Source organism: Oratosquilla oratoria, chromosome 7 (assembly GCF_046742065.1).
Source record: "Oratosquilla oratoria isolate Oo_2021 chromosome 7, ASM4674206v1, whole genome shotgun sequence".
Lineage (NCBI taxonomy): Eukaryota > Metazoa > Arthropoda > Malacostraca > Stomatopoda > Squillidae > Oratosquilla > Oratosquilla oratoria.
The window spans coordinates 83,258,431-83,270,930 of NC_134783.1; the positions used below are offsets into that span (position 1 = coordinate 83,258,431).

The window sequence follows — 12,500 nt, forward strand, 5'->3', positions numbered from 1 at the left end:
CTTGGCACCCTTGTAAGGGGGAAAATGCCTTTGGTATATGTATTTATTTATTTACTTAATCTTATTTCTGCTATTCTATTTATTTTTTATTTGTTTATTTATTAATCACTCATTTCATTTGTCTATTTATTTACTTTTGTTTGACATTTGCGGGGCTGAGACTCGCGCGAACCTCGACCATGGGGCGCTTCGGCATCTCTTCATAAAGCCGAGGACCTCCGGGAGGGGTGGGGTGGGGTGGGGGTGTGGGTTCGGTGCTGCGAGAGTTCCGGAGTTTAGAGAGGAGGGAAGGGGGGGGGATTGTGAAGGCTGCAGACCCCACCCGAACCTCAGCCTCCTTCTCTTTTCTTAATTCTTTCCTTCTTCATGCTTTTAACCCGTCGACGTGGCAAGATGTTCTCTTTACAAAAAAAAAAAAAAAAAAACTGAAGATCCCCTCAGTTTCTCTTTTGCAGGTCTTCTTCCGACTAATGCATTATTATTTTATTCCTCTTCAGGGGCCACCCTTGAACGTCGAAAGCCAAGCTCTTCGGGTTTTTTCTACTTTTCTCCAACTGTGGCCCATATCTATAGGACAAACGAAGACAGAAGAGGATGGAGGAGGACAAGGAGGAGGAAGACGAGGGAGAGGGAGGAGGAAGAGGGAGAGGGAGGAGGAAGAGGGAGAGGGAGGAGGAAGGGTGGGGGAGGAGGACAAGGAGGGAAAGGATGCGGAGAAGGTAGAGGAGGGAAAGGAAAAGGAGGAGGAAGAAGAGGATGAGGGCAACGAGAAAGAGGAGTAGGAGGAAGGAAGATGGAGAGGGAGGAGGAAGAATGGGGAGGAGGACGAGGAAGAAGAGGAAGGAAAGGTAGAAGAGAAAGGGAGGGAGGGGAAGAAGGAGGGGGAGGAAGAAGTGAGGAGGAGGTAGAGGGGGAGAACGGGAGGGGGAGGAAGAAGGAAAAGAGGAGGGCAAGGAGAGTGAAGAGGATGTGGAGGAGGACGAGGAAGAGGAGGGAAAGGAAGAAGAGAAATGGAAGGGGAGGAAGAGGATAAAAAGGGGGAAAGGGAGGAGGGACAAAGGACGACGGGAGAAGAGCGAACGAAGAGCGATGAGGACAAGCAAGAGAAAAATAAACATATAAATAAATGGACACTAAATAAATAAAGAAATAAAATCTAATGAAAAAAATAATAATATATTTCCGCGTGCATCAAAGTTACAAGTTCCCGACTGGCAACACTCAACCTGGGCTAAAAATGCAGTTGGCAACCACAAGAAAGAGAAAGAGAGAAAGAGATAAAGAGATAAAGAGAGGGAGAGAGGGAGAGAAAGAGAGAGACAGAGAGGGAGAGAGGGAGGGGGAGGGAAAGCGTGAGAAAACAAAAGTAATCACTTAAGTAAGTTGTGCTCAGAATAAATTGCCTCGACAAGAAGAAGTGTTACCAAACAGCATCAGTAAGAGGGGGTTTACACGGTCTAACGGTTCGTCGAACGCGGTTCGACAGATACGTTGTTCGACAACCAAATACCCCGTTCACACATCACTTTAAACACGTGTCTGTCGAACCGCGTTCGACGAACCGTTAGACCGTGTAAACCCCCTCAAACACCTTCACCGGTCCTCGTGCATTTATTCTGGCTCCGCCAAACCATTTTGTCTTACCGAAGGAAATCCCCTTCAGGTCAGGCGCAGCAGTCGGGTTGAATCCAACTCGATTAGCCCTTGCATTGTCTATGACTTGTATATTTGTTCTAACTACCGACAGGTGATTTTATTCATCTGAAAGAGACTTCTGTGCCCCCAAAAGGACTGCCTTACTACCGATGCTGTAAAAAGAGATAAATAAATACATTCATAAAAAAATATCAATAAATAAAATAAACAGCAATAATAATATTAATAACAATAATAATAATTTTGCTCTGGATGTGCGCCAGACACATTCATTCAGCTCAGGGTAGGACCCTTCTTTCCGGTAAAGGGTTGACCTAGACCGACGAATTTCATCAGCTAATCAACCCATCAATCCATTAGCCAAACACATAACAAACCGGGGCGAGCCCACACAACAATGGAGGGTCCGATCAGATTACAAATGGATCTTGGGTTAGGTCAAGGTCTCACAAGGTTATTTCAGGTCAGGTCAGGGCAGGTCGTGCCTATTGTGGGTTTCCCAGAAGAAGAGAGACCAAATCACTGTTTCCCACGACAAACCAGCAGTGTAGAAAATGTGACGACCATGTAAGCGGGGAGTTCCATTGACAAAAGATCAATTGGTCCCTACATGGTTGTTTCGGTACCTAGACTAATCTTGATACGATGATATATATATTTTTTTTAACTGTATAGGAGCAAACAATTCTAGTTGGGGTTTTGTAGCTAAGTAAATGTCGAGACGTTTTTTAATATCTCAACATTAGAATAATCAATGACGTTGGATGGTAGATCATTCCGTATGTAAACAACGCGACTGAAGAAAAATTATTTTGTCACGTTTGTTTGATTTTTTCTTTTTTACTACAAATTTGAATCCATTACTCACAGTTGTATTGAAGAAGCTGGAGGAGAAGAAGACAGAGGAGTAGCAGGCTGAGGAAGAGTAGGAGAAGACGTAAAGGAAGAGGAAAGGGGTAGGAGAGCCAAAGAATTGAAAGAGGTACATAAGGAGTAGGAATAGGAGGAAGACTGAAATATTCTTTTCTTAATACAATAGCTCCTTCATATAAATAACTAGTTGTGACTAAGTGAAAGGCAAGGGAAGAAAATTAGAAACTTCTCTCTCTCTCTCTCTTGCGCGCGGGCTCCATGAAGCCCAGTGCATTAACGGTTATAACGGTTATAAAGACTGAACGAAAATGAAAACCTGAAAACGTGACCTTACCGTCAAATTTTGCTAAATGATGAAAAAAGGTTATGCGATAAAAAGAAACGGTGAAGAAGAATAAGGAAAACACGAGAAAGAAAAACAAAAGAAGACAAGAAAGATGAAAAAGGAAGAAAGAAAAGAGAGGAAGAAATAGAAGGCAGATAAGAAAGGAGGAAGAAGGGAAGAGAAAGGAGAAAGAAGGGAATAGAAAAGAAGAAAAGGAAGAAGAGGAAGAAGAAAAAGAGGAATAATAATGATAAGAGGAGGAATAAGAAGAAGAGGAAGAAGGAGAAGAGAAAGGAGGAAGAATTAAAGAGAAAAGGGGTAGAAGGAAAGAGGAGAGGGAGCGAAAGCATTGGTAGAGTTGGAGGCGGGGGAGGAAGAGGAAGAGGAACAGGAGTAAGGGGAAGAAGAAAAGAGGAGAGAGAACGAAAGCATTGGTAGAGTTGAAGGAGGTAGAGATGGAGGAAGAGGAAGAATAAAAGGAAGAGGAGTAGGAGGAAGAGGAGTAGGAGGAAGAGGAGTGGTGTGAACCAGAGGAGACGAACTCTGATGCAAGTGTCCAGTACTACATGGTCGACGGCAAAGAGATCGAACCGCTCTGAAGACCTTGAATTCGAAAACATTTGATGAAGACCGTGTCGGATTAAAAAACAAAAATCTAATGAGTTAATGTACAGTCAAGCAAACAAAATAACCAGGGACAACAAATGAGATATCGCATGAGTGGGGTGGAAATCCACGTCGAGTGTGGGAAGGGTCGGGGGGGGGGGTAGCCGTACAAGTGTGGGAATTCCTATGGGACAGAGCGTATGAATGGAAGAAGAGTTCCTTTGTGTGTAGACAGAGGGCCTAAGGGAGGGAGTTCATGAAGTGGAGTAAAAACGAATTGGGGCAATGCCATTGAGTTCCAGCAAAGAGGAAAAATAATTCCACAAGAATGAATAATGAAATGTCTGCATTTCGTATGGAACCTTGGTTTCTGGGAGGCTCTAAATTTGATAAAATTTTAGAAATGCACACCTACGCGATATAGCAATACCAAATTAATTATTAATTTTGTAAATTATAATACATCAACGTAATATGCTGTTTTCTTGGCAGAAATCAATAACAAAAAAAGTTGCTAAAACCGATTTACTAACAAACGAAGTCGCGGCGGTTGAATGATACGCCATGTTTATTTTGACAGATGCCGAGATCAAAGAAATGAAAGGATGATAAATTCGTCTATCCTAACCTAACCTACGTAACCTAACTTATATATATAAATTCGGTACCTTAAATTCTAAAGATCATCCGGGTCGTCGTCGTCATCATGGATGCTGACGGCCCGATTATTATTGTACCTCGGGCAATTAACAGACGACGGCAGAACCCCGTGTTCTCTCATAAAGTCCAAGGAAGCCCTATTGTCTTTGTAACAACGCTTATTTACGTCACTTGGAGTTGGAGAACACCCGGTCCACAACATAAAAGCCATCGTTCGTTAGTAGATTTGCTTGTAGCAAGGTATTTGTTATTTATTTCCGTCAAGAAAATCGCATATTACGTTCATGTATTATAATCTTGAAAATTAATATTTAATTTTCTAATTTTATCTCGCGTAGTTGTGCACAACTAAAAAAGACGGGTGTTCTCTCTCTTTTCACTGTTCCCACGATCAAATTTGTCCCAAAGAACCGGTCTTATATTTTCATGCCTATCTGAGAATTCGAGTTTTCTTCTTCTATTTTTTCTGTCGCCAAACGAATTTATTTTGCATGAGGGTATCCAAAATATATATATGAACATCTTGGCTCCGCCATTACTATAGTCTCTAATCTGGCTAAGTCCAGACGATTTCATTTAGCTAAAGGGACAACGTGGCTGACGGGAGGGGAGAAGTGTAAGCCGTCGCAAAAGTATTCGAACCTTTGTCTAATGGCACCGTATCTCATACAATAACATGTGTTCGTTTCTCTGCATCCAACGGCGTTCAAGCTTTTCCTGCAGCCATATTGTAAATCACAACTACCTGTTCTCAAATGACGACCCTCGTTCGGTGTTATCACCGAGATTACATTCGTCATTTTCCACACACATACGTATTATACGGATGTAGCTTCTTGAGGACGGGTCTTGTCCAAACACTGAGCCCTGGGGAACTCCGCTGGCGCAGATCAGATGTCATGCAACCGAATGCCATTCCATTTCTCTCTTGGCCTATCATTCATACTATCTTTTATCCAAATACATGTTGCGCTTAAATCACAGTATTTGTCTGTGTTGAAATGCATGTTGTTACATATACAGAGATAGAGAAAAGAGATAGTCAAAAATTATTTACTCGAAGTTATACCTCTCCCGAAGGTATAAACATGGTGAGTCTTATAATGACCAAACTACAGATCAGGTAAGATAAATAGATTTTATTCTTACGAGAAACTCCAGAGTGTTTCACAAAAGCAAAAATTATCACAGGAAATAACCAGCAAAATGTTATCACTGTCATCGACATATAGGGAAAAAATTGAAAGGTGTCCTGAAAGAAAAGCGAAAAGCTGAAGAAATTGGTTTTGATCTACGACCGCTTTGTCGTAATTTTGTTTACAAAGAAACTAACAAACCAAAACCAATATCTCTCCTACGGACGTTGTCCAAGCTAGTTTACAATTGGATAATGCAACACAAGGTGTCAAGAAGATTGTCGAGCCGATACGAGGGGACGGAGTTCAAATAAATGAGAAAGAAAAGGAAAAGGCGCGCACATATACATGCATACATACATTTATAAATAATACAAGAGCTAATGTGTACCGAAGTGACGTCACATTACATACGCAAATCATGATACGCAGTGTGTATGTGTGTGTGTGTGTGTGTGTGTGTGTGTGTGTGTGTGTGTGTGTGTGTGTGTGCGTGCGCGCGCGCCCGCAACGGGAGTATTTTCTAATACAGCTTCCGCCAGGCTATTTCATTGATCCTCGTGGCACGGAGGTTAACGAAGAGTGTTACCGCCCATCTCGTTGAACCCCTTCCGTAACGGGCGTCACCCTTCCCTCTCATTCATCTCCGTGACACAGGCTCGGTAACAAAAGCGGAATTATATTCTATCGAGACATACAAAGAGTCTGAAACTGTTCTCTCGACTTTGGTTCAATAATGTATATAACTGCATCGCTAAGGGTGGGGACGGGGGGAGGGGAGGTACGCCTCTGGATATCCAGATATAAAGGAAGAAGCGAGGAGGAGGCGGAGAAGAAGGAGGAGTCGAGGAGAAGGAGGAGGAGGAGGAGGAGGAGGAAGAGAAAGAGGAGGAGAGCAGGTGGAGGAGGATGTAATCTCAAAGAATAAATCATTGCCCGTTAGCTGCCTGCCAGAGCTGCAACCTGGATCAGCCTTGCTTGCTTACACGCTGTACACGCAACAGGGTTCTCACAGCGGAACCCGAGGGCACAAATATCTAAAGGAAAAGAAAAGAAAAGGGAAAGAAGAATAAATATATACATATATATATATATATATATATATATATATATATATACAAATGAATAAATAAGAATAAAAAACAGAAGTTGGAGCAGAACCAAAAGTAAGCCGCTCCACTTGTGCAACAATGTTGATAGTTTGTGTTAAGGTGCGGCTAACGTTGTTATTCAGATGTGGGGCAGGATGGAGTGAAACTGGGTTCCTATCGGCCGGGTGATACTTTTCCCCTTTGCTCTGGGCGCCGCCAGACTATTTCATTCACCTCTGTGGCACCCAGTACAGCAACCAAGGTGTCTCAGGCTCATTAATCAGTATGTGGAGCTGTCCAAACAAAACGATAATAAATGAATAAATATATAACTAGTTACACAAAAAATCAACAAGAGAAAAAAAACTCAATCTTTACGAAAAAGAAAGAAAATATACATATATATATATATATATATATATATATATATATATATATATATATATATCAGTAAATCCTTGATATATCGAACTAATTGGGGGAAAGGCATGGTCGTTATTGCCGAAAGTTCTATACATTCGAAGGTTTTCTCATATCGAACTTTCTGCACATATCGAACTTTGGGTCGGTTTACGAGATGAAAGTTTGGTACATACTGTCCAACCACTTACAGTATATATAAAATTATAAAGGTAACAATAATAGATCCACCAACGCGGCGGCGCGGGCTTCCTGGCGGCGGCGGCGGCGGCGGCGGCGGCGGCGGGAGGAGGAAGAAAGTGCCGCGAAAAACGAGGAGCGAACTTGGAGGTGACGGGCAAGAAATGGAAAAGCGGATCGACGTACACAGCCCCGCCAACATGGGGGAGAACCACCTCTCCCACCCCCCACCCCAACCTTCCCCTTCTATCCACACCAACAGAGAACAGGGACAGGAGATCGACAGGTAGATAAGTTAGAGCAGATGAACGGCCAGACGGAGAGAAGGTTGGGTAAAGGTAATTGAATATAGGGATAAGTAGATAAACAGGAAGATGTATGTCTAGATAGATGTTCAGGGAGTATGACACACGTATGGATGCACCTATTGAGACAATTGGATGAGTACCAGGTTAGAATCGCGCACACACACACACACACACACACACACACACACACACACACACACACACACGCACATAATGGTTATCATTGTTGATGGACGTACCCACAAGCGGTAAATTGAAGAGAGAGCAGCTCGATATAAATCTGTGATGAGAAAAAATGGATGGATGGATGGATGGATGGATGGATGGATGGATGCGCGCCAACTCCTCTTCCATATCATGTGACACTTACTCTATTCTGGTTGCTGGCGAGTAATTTTATTCATACGAACATAAGAATGGAGGAAACTACAAGAGACCATAAAGCCTAAATTAGGCACTTCCATGTCCCTTACCACCTGTCATCCCTATCCATAAAGTTATCTAATCTTCTCTTAAAACAACAAATTATTTCAGCACTCAATACATGGTTACAAGTCTATTCCACTCTATTGGTAAACCAGTTCTTGCCTATTTAATTCTTAAATCTACATTTGTCCAATTCAAATATATTACTACGAGTCCTGTCCTGCTGTCTTAATAAGATGACCTTGCCCGCATCAGCCTTGTCAAAGCCCTTGGCCCATTGGAATACCTCCGCGTTGTCCCTCCATCGGTAACAGACTATACGAGTTACTGAGGAGATGAAGGAGGATAAGTGGGTGTTCGTAAACCGGAACCATTGCTAGACTAACCATCAAATCTTGTTGAAAAGTAAATCTGTGACACGACGGGCCGAAGTATTCAGGTGTAATAAATACGCGCGCGCGTACACACACACACACACACACAAACACACGAGCTCTGAGCTCTCATACGGGAGGGTACCAGCTGTCGATCACGAGTCCAACACTTGATCCATGACTATGGGGAATCACAAACACAGAGGGAGAGAAAGAGAGAGGAGAGAGGGGAGGGAGAGGGACGGGAAGGAAGCAAAGAGGGGAGGAAGGGAAGGAAGGAAGGAGGAAGGGAGGGAGGAAAGGGAGGGAGGAAAGGGAGGGAGGAGGGGAGAAAGGGAGGGAGGAATGGAGAAAGGGAAGGAAGGAAAGGAAGGAGGTAAGGGAAGGAGGTAAGGGAAGGAGGCTTGGGGAGGAGGAAGGGAGGGAGGAGGTAGGGAGGGAGGAAGGGTAGGAGGAAGTGAAGGAAGAGAGGGAAGGGAGAAAGAAGGGAGCTGAGGGATGAGAGACCAACTTGGGAGAGTGGGAGGAAGAGGAAGGAGGAGAAGGAAGGGGTACAGGTAGTGGGTAGGAGGTAGTGAAGAAGGATGGGGAGGAAGAAAGAGAGGGAAGGGAGCAGAAGGAGGAGAGAAATAATTTGGGAGTGGGGAAGGAAGTGTGTAGGAGGAGAAGGAACGAGGAAGGTAATCAGGAGGGTGGATAGGGAGCGGTGGGGAGTGGGTGGGGGATGATTTGAAAGCAGAGTTCCTGTGTAGTCTAGAGACAGAAGGCAAAGCGTGGAAAGGCTCAAGTGGAAGGCCGCTTCGGCGCCCGGAAGACAAGATGGATGGCGGCGCCACGAGAATTGAAGAGCCGTTCGCATGATGGATGGATGGATGGATGCATGGATGGTGGATGACGCTCGAGGGATGAACTCGGAAGGTGGCAATGATGTATCAATGTGTGCTGACGTAGTTCGCTGTAACATGATGCATGATATCATTGGGACCACGGCCTGAAGATGATGCCCTCTGAGCGAGACCCCGCTCATGGTAAGGTCCGCCGTCGAAAATGAAAGAGATCAGAGTAAAATAAATAAATGAATAAATAAATGAATAAAAGAAAAAAAATAAACGAATAGAATTAATCAAAATGATAATGATAATAATAAGAAAAAATATACAGGGTGTTCCAAAAGTATATGTCACATGACAACATTTTGTATCTTAATAACTATTGAGGATATAAAAAATCGATTTATATATCCTGAAACCCTATGATTTCAAGTTTTTGTACAAGAAAGATGAATGCAAAATTGCGATAAATTAACTCATCATAATTTTTAAAGGTGTTCAATGTGTGCGATTGGGTACCACGGCACACATCCAAACGGTAATACATTTCTTGCAAAACGCGACCTAGAATAACGTAGTCGATGGTTGCCAAGATTTCTGATATTCAAGCCTTCAGGTCATCCACGTCTCTGGGGAGGGGAGGTACACAAACCAAACCTTTCAAATACACCCAGAGAAAAAAGACGCATGGAGTGAGATCTGGAGACCCAGGGGGCCATTGCAGGAACACGCGATCAGTTCGTCCGGAACGTCCGATCCATAACCGGATTAACAGAAGAAAACTTGATTATTTTAGCTTTTAAATGGTACCAGTTTCATCTTGCTACCATTTGTAGTTCATAATACACGAGTTCTTAGAATGTGACATATACTTTTGGAACACCCTGTATATGTGTGTTTGTGTGTGTGTGTGTGTATATATATATATATATATATATATATATGTATATATATATGTATATATATATATATATATATATATATATATATGTATATATATACATACCAGGATCACGGCAATTCCTTCCTCGCCGGGTGGCACTTTTCCTTTCGTTTTCACGCACGGGGGAGGGGAAGGGGGAGGGGGGGCGTCTGCCTTCCAGCCGCTGCATAACATTTCCGGTGCAGCGAAAAGGGATGATGTGTCGAACATTAGGTGGAGTGCAGAGAACAAGGTCACACTTTAACCATAGCCAGGCATCCAGGGCCTAAAACCTGTTTATGTAGTGCCTTTCGAAAGAAAGGAAGAAAGAGAGAGATAAGGAGGGAGGGAGGCAGAGACTGAAAGAGAAAGAGGGGGAGAGAATGAGAGAGAAAGCGAGAGAGAGAGGAAGTGGAAGTGGAAGAGGAAGAGAGAGAGAGAGAGAGAGCAAAAGAGGGAGGAGGAGAGACAGACAGAGCGAAAGAGGGAGGAAGAGAGAGAAAGCGAGAGAGAGGAAGAGGAAGAGAGAGAGAGAGAGAGTTCACTTTATAATGAAATTACATGAAGTTGCTCAGAACATGATTAAATGACGCTTTCGTCCATCCAGTATATATATATATATATATATATATATATATATATATATATATATATATATATATATATATACATACATATATATCATCAAGCTGCCATTTGAACATTTGAAGCATGAAGTCAAACGAATCTGCGGGAAATATCGGCCCCGCGTATGACATTTTACCTCCTGTTAATCCCGTTCTAATCTCCTCAAAGCTTTGCATCTCTTTTGCTCTTTCTGCCTGAAACTCCTTATTCTCTTTATCCCGTTAATGATTCCATGGATAAGACCCCCACCCACCCCCACCAGACCCCTACAAAGCACTGCTTGCCCACGCCACACACAGAAAAAAAAAATGTGTTAGCGTGGTATGTTGTATATCATACCATTATTATTGTACTTGTGTGTTGCTTATTTGGGGAATTATATGTTTTCCCCCCTTTATAGGATATACCGAGATAACGGTGGTCACGTCTGTAAGAGCGTTCACGTGAAGGGTGCTTCCTGGTCACGTAATACTATGCAGTCAATGCCACATATGACCTAGAGCACGGGTGGCAACCTTTTTAGGTAGTGTGGGTGGTGCCAAAATAATCCAAATCTTTCATGAAAAATTTCCTCGCATGCCTGCGGAGTAGAATGATCATGGGCCCACATATGAGTAATGGGCCCCCTCCCTCCCTCAACTTCACCTCCCAAGAGGGCCCCAATCCGTCGCCCAGCGCAACATGCGGTTACCAGTGGCCATACAAAAAAAGCTAAAGATTTGTTAGTTACCTATTCTAAGTTGAGCTCTGGGTTTCGTTTGCAGCAGTAAAAGTCGTTAGTGTGCAACCAGGTTCCCCCCCCCCCTTGGCCTGAAGTGTGGATACTTTTTCCCACTGCGACGCGTCCTATTCCCTATCAAATCTGAACAACTCTTTCCATAGCGGGTGGCATTTTTCCTTTTAATTATGGCTTTTCCTAAACAATTTTATTCTTCATAGGGTCTCTTCAGTAGCAACAGAGTCATAGCCTGCTTATATATTAACCCATTAAAACCAACTTCAATTTAAATATGTATTATCCCTCCATAGTTACCTTCCTTAAATTTCTAATAACATCTATAGCGCCATTTCTTTAGAGCAATGTTATTCCCAGTGATAGAAAGGCTGGATATTGCGGACAACAAACGTAAAGAAATTCAAAGCGAAACCGGTCAGGGATAAACTCGGACCTAGACTCGTGTCTTCCACTGCATGGCTCTTCAAACAAATAACTATATAAATGAATAAATTAATAGAAACAAGTAGTACAAAATAGTTCTGGTCTACCGAGAGATATAAGCGTCCTGTCACATTTTCCCACTCCACCCGGGGAAGCGGTTTCAACAGCCCCGAACCCCCCTCAAGTTGGGCGCCAACCTCGGCGCACTTTTTTTTCTCCGCCGCTTCGTCGGTCCACTTCGCGTGTCGAGGAGGAAGTCGCCACTACAAATGGATGCTATCACAGTTTAACACCCTCGTATGTCGTATTGACTACATTATTTTATAGCTGGTACCTAGTAAATATAAATAAATATATATATATATATATATATATATATATATATAATATATATATATATATATATATATATTTAGTACTAATAATAATAGTACTAATGATAAAAAAAAATAATAACAATACTAAATTTGCTGACCACATTAACTTCTACTATTCATTCGTTCTGCTGCTACCTTCCTTAACTCTCTCCTTCCCAATTTCTCTTCGATGGCATGCACTGTCTTCAAGGATAGGAGCCCTTGTTATTCCCGATGAATTTATTACAACTCCGTTTGACTCAAAATTCTGTATTTATCAAAATCACAGGTTCAATAACAAACCTGTTCTCTTCCTCAATATTTTTTCTTAGACCATAGAGTCGTTTTCGTCTCGTTTAAGGGTTTTACTTAACATTCTCGCTGCGTTTCATATTTGTATCTTATCGCAGTTGCCGCCTTACGATGATATTCAACAAGAGGGGACAGGAACCCCATGTGCATTGAGATGGTCGTCATTCATCATCCTGTTGGATTAACATTGACCTTAGAAGTAACACTTTAGATCACAATATCAAAGGAACGCAACAGAA

General features: G+C 42.6%; 1 protein-coding gene across 5 annotated transcripts in view; it reads right to left on the reverse strand.

Moving 5' to 3' along the window:
* The window catches only part of mib2 (E3 ubiquitin-protein ligase mind bomb 2), a 672,548-nt gene that overhangs the window by 272,350 nt on the left and 387,698 nt on the right, over positions 1-12,500 (reverse strand). The gene's annotated exons all lie outside the window — the stretch shown is intronic.